We start from the raw sequence: 5,000 nt of genomic DNA, 5'->3' as shown, positions 1-5,000 counted from the left end.
TATAAAAAAATTACCTTTCTTTTATACCACATTCCAATATTTATGCAAATCTTTCTCCCTTTTTTCACGCTCGCGTGTCATTTTCATGCATGTCTGTGGACTTGGAGAATTGCAGGTTATGTTCCTCACTTCTGAGGGTAATTTATCGGGATAACAGTTCATCAACGCAGGTCAACACAGCAAAAAACTAACACACACACACACACACACACACACACACACACACACACACACACACACACACACACACACACACACACACACACACACATTTTTCGGGAAAACAGTTCATCAACGCAGGTCAACACAGCAAAAAAACTAACACACACACACATACACAGAGAGAGAGAGAGAGAGAGAGAGAGAGAGAGAGAGAGAGAGAGAGAGAGAGAGAGAGAGAGATGACTGTCGTCATTTGAATGCTGAGTACACAGGTCCCGAGTATTAAGTCTTGAGTCTCGAGTCTTGATATATTTATTGATTAGTATCAACAGAGGTTGACACATCTAGAGGTGTGGTATGAAAATAACACAGCGATGATTGATGGTTTACATATTAATTTTCTGATTTGAAAAGCTTTGTAAATATAAGTGGCGAGAGGTGCTTGAACAGTTTTGTTTTTGCTAGTAAGTCATAGCGATACATTGAAATTGAAGTGGGAAGGACGAAGTTGGACAGAGAGAGAGAGAGAGAGAGAGAGAGAGAGAGAGAGAGAGACAGAGAGAGAGAGAGAGAGAGAGAGAGAGAGAGAGAGAGAGAGAGAGAGAGAGATGACTGTCGTCTTTTGAATGCTTCTGCATGTTTTGAGTCAGAACAGAACAGACAGTTGAGGACATCACAGATGGAACTCACCAACAGTATAGTGTCATCTGGTGGATGGCACGATGGCTGTTGTTTTCATACAGACTTTTAAAGAACTGAGGAGCGCGTTGGGTTTGTGTGAAAGCCAGGCATCTTCTACTTTTTTTAATATATATATTTTTTTTAAATTGTAATACAGTAGATGTGGTGTAGCGTCTATGGATCAATCGGCACGTTTTTGACATCTTCCTGAGTATATAAAAAAAAAGAAGCCACGAATATACTTCAACACTACTCGTGATCATTGTTAAATATTCACGTGGGATCAAAATTTAGTAGTTTAGATAGGGCGTTACTATCATTTCCAGGACCACATAGACTGATCTGTTATCCTGCTCATAATCTAAGAAGCTCCAGGGACGAGACAAAACAAACAAACGTTTGAAAGGTCAGGAGAAGAAACCTGTAGCTGTGAAACGTGGACTCAGTGGGATTGGCTTTGCCCCCTAGACGTTGAATTTAATTTAGAGGAGTGCAGAGGCCAGTCGTGCCTTTTATGTGATCTAAGAGATCGATATTCTCTCTGGTGTGTTCAAAGGAAAGGTGTTCTTGTGAAAGCCCCAGTTTTGACGATTGTGTATACCGTAAATATCATTCAGTCAAGCGCCCCCCCATCTCCACCACCACCACCACCTCCACCACCCCAGACCCCCGCGTGCATGTTCTCTCTCTCTCTCTCTCTCTCTCTCTCTCTCTCTCTCTCTCTCTTGCACAGACACAGACACACACACACACACACACACACAAAGACGGAAACAGAGAGGAAAAAATTATAAAAAAAAAATCAGAGAGAAATAGATGCAGGTACACACACACACACACACACACACACACACACACACACACACACACACACACACACACACACACACACACACACACACACACTTTCACTTACTCACATGCGTACGCAGTAATTTCTCTCTATACCCCCATCCCACCTACCAATTTTTTTTCCCCCTACCGTCGTCTAATATCAATTGCAGTGAAAAGACGTTAAACGAAAGAACGAACGAACACACACACACACACACACACACACACACACACACACACACACACACACACACACAGAGCGAGCGAGAGAGAGAGAGAGAGAGAGAGAGAGAGAGAGAGAGAGAGAGAGAGAGACAGACAGACAGACAGACAGACAGACAGAAGTCGAGAAAGAGACACAGGGGGTGGTGAGTGGGTATGCAGGGGTGTGTGGTGGTGGAAAGCGAATGGACCCAATAACATGAGTTAACAGGACTGAGGAACTGCACGCTGTTTTACCTCGGAGCCAACATCCTTGCCACAGAGGTCTGATTTCATTATGGTAACAAAGAGGTTGGGGCCTGCAGTTGTGTGCACCCACGAAATTTCTATCGATTGGGTGCCGAGCATGTCTTCATTGCATTGCCCAGTTGCTGTGAGTTACCTCATCTAGTTTATTTTTGTTTGTATTTTAGTTCATTGTATTATTTATCAATTTCTATTTCATCCTTTTTTTTCCATTTTACTTTGTAATTCAGTTTGTTTCATTCTGTTCTACTCTATTCTTCTGTTTATTTGATTTTTGCTTTGACTGAGTTCATTTTTTTTTCATTTATTTTTTTATTATTATTATTACCTTGTTTTGTTTTATCTCATTATCTTATTTCATTTGTGTGTTGTTGGTTTGTTGTTGTTGTTTTTGACTGACTTGTGTAAACAAAGTGAGTTATGTTTTCGCTGGGTGTTCGGGTGTGTGTGTGTGTGTGTGTGTGTGTGTGTGTGCGTGTCTGTGTCTGCGTGTCCATGGTAAGCTATAACGTTGCCATTTTCTCTGGAAATACTTTGTCTGCTAATACCAAATTTGGCTTAAACATAATATGCACAAAAAAATCTTAACAGTCATACCAATAACAAGTTGTAGGCTAAGTCTCCCGAATTAAGCCGCATTTCCTAATCATTAACGGTTTTATTCGTTGAGATTCATTTCGAAATCCGAAAATTTTAATAGCAGCTTCCCATTGAGTTGGGCACACTAGAAGATGGATTGTGTTTGAAGACGACGACCTGTTTTTCTTGTTCACAATTAAAAGGAAAGAAATACAAATTCTAGACAGAACACTTACAGTGATACTAACTACACCATCGACTTCTTGCATATAAATATTCTAAAGTGGACTCTGAATTAACTGGAATGAACATAAAAGAAAAATTGAATCGATCCTTTCTTTCAGCCAGTTATAGACTGGTTTGTCAGTGCAGATCTAGAGTTCTACAATGTGTTGTGGTGGACTTGAAGCAATGGCAACGACTCCTTTACCGCCGAAATAAAAGAATATAATAAAGATATAATAAAATCCACAAAAAAAGCATGATTTAAAAAGCGTTATTACGTCCACTACAATCGCATCTATTTGTAGCTGGAACCCTGATCAATGGTACACACTGGATCAAAAACCCAACGCGCGACCACTTTTGCCATAGAATCTCCTTAGATTAATGTTACCTGTTAAGTCCAGGTTAAAAGTCCAATTCACCCACGTCTCGTTTAGTCAACTTAGAATTAAAATCCAGCTGAAATATTGAATTCCTTCAGATACGGAAAAAAAAAACAACTAAACTAAAATAAAAGGTACTTCTTCAAGCAAGGTCTTCATAGAACTGGTTGTAAAATGTTTGTACCGGATATCATTCACATGGCAGCGTTTGACCTGCTGATATTTTATTCTGAGAAGCTGGTTGCAGATCCCACTCTCAAAAAAAGAGCAGATGTCATACAAGCACGCAGATAAGCATAGCTCCGGTCATTGAAATGATACATGTCAAACCCTCACGTTTCCTACACCAATGTGATCAAACATCACCCTCGAAGTTCAAACAGGCAGGCCTACTGACCTCGAATAGACAACCATGTCAGCAGTGTAGATTGCAATCTTTGGGAGCAAAGCTGTTTACCAAGGGTTACTGTCCCTGTCAGTCACAGCTGAGCAAAACTCCTGTTGGCGATGCCGAATGTTGTTTGGCGGATATGGTTGATTTGCCATTCCTGAGACGTGTTGGTGGCAGATAAGCGGGATATGTGTGGTGTGCCTGTCAAAGTACCGGAGTTCAACACGATGTTGAGTGGCCTTTGGGAGAGCACTGTGACCAAACTGTGTATTAAAAAAAACAAAAACAAAAAACAAACAAAAAAACAAAAAACAACAACAAAAATCAAAACAAACAAACAAACAAACAAATAAAAACCAACAACAACAACAAAAAACAACAACAACAAAACACGCCCAAAGCTCTGGGTGAAAATGGTCCAAACCATGAACCGAATATGCTATGGAAATGCTTTCCATTATGTATGTATGTATGTATGCATGCATGTATGTATGTATGTATGTGTGCATCTGTCTGTCTTTAAACTATCTTTAAACTGTCTGTCTGTCTGTTTGTTTGTGTGTCTGTTTGTTTGTCTATGTATGTATGTATGCATGTATGTATTATTACTATTTCTACCACTATTACTACTACTGCTACTACTCTCTCTCTTTCTCTCGTTCACCCATGTTTCATGTATATGTTGTTATTTTCCCTTGATCTTCACGAGGTTATTCATCAAAACATAAAACAGTTGAGTACAAGTCCGTATGTCACTCAACACTGGACTGTCCTCAACAGGGACCTAATTACTTCGTTCTGTGGTGTGTTTCTTGAGCTCTCTCCACCAATGATTGTTAAATCTTACCTTATTATCGATGCTCTCACTAGGTGTCATCAGTTTCTTTGATTGTTACATGCATGGTCATTCATCGAACTTTACATACTAATGGCTATCAAAAATGAAGCCTTTATCTTTTATCATGAAGAACAAATACAAACGTTCGTAAAGATCCTTGTCTTCAGACACATTTGTGCAGTTTACGTAAGTAGTCTGTGTTACCTTTCTGATGTACTTCTGAAGTGAACAAAAATCATGGACTGACACAAGCCATCAGTGTATGAGCACATTAGGCCAATCTTTAGAGGATACCCTGGTTGATTTGATTATGGTTATGGTTAGTGGATGAGAGTGTGTGCGAAGGATTATGAGTGTTTGCGCACGTGCTTGTGTGCTTGCGTAACTCTCTGGGATGCGCATCAAGACAAAACCAAAAAACAAACTCAATATGCACAAA

The 5,000-nt window shown here is 39.9% G+C and overlaps 1 protein-coding gene across 1 annotated transcript in view; it reads right to left on the bottom strand.

The window, feature by feature from the left end:
• Positions 1-4,979: 4,979 nt before the first annotated feature.
• The window catches only part of LOC143298300 (uncharacterized), an 11,646-nt gene continuing 11,625 nt past the window's right edge, over positions 4,980-5,000 (bottom strand). Inside the window, exon 8 of the mRNA XM_076611119.1 lies at positions 4,980-5,000. This exon is cut by the window's right edge and continues 222 nt beyond it. The gene's annotated coding sequence lies outside the window, so the exon portion shown is untranslated.

This window comes from Babylonia areolata, chromosome 23 (genome assembly GCF_041734735.1).
Source record: "Babylonia areolata isolate BAREFJ2019XMU chromosome 23, ASM4173473v1, whole genome shotgun sequence".
Taxonomy (NCBI): Eukaryota; Metazoa; Mollusca; class Gastropoda; order Neogastropoda; family Buccinidae; genus Babylonia; species Babylonia areolata.
This window is presented reverse-complemented; position numbering and strand designations above follow the sequence as displayed.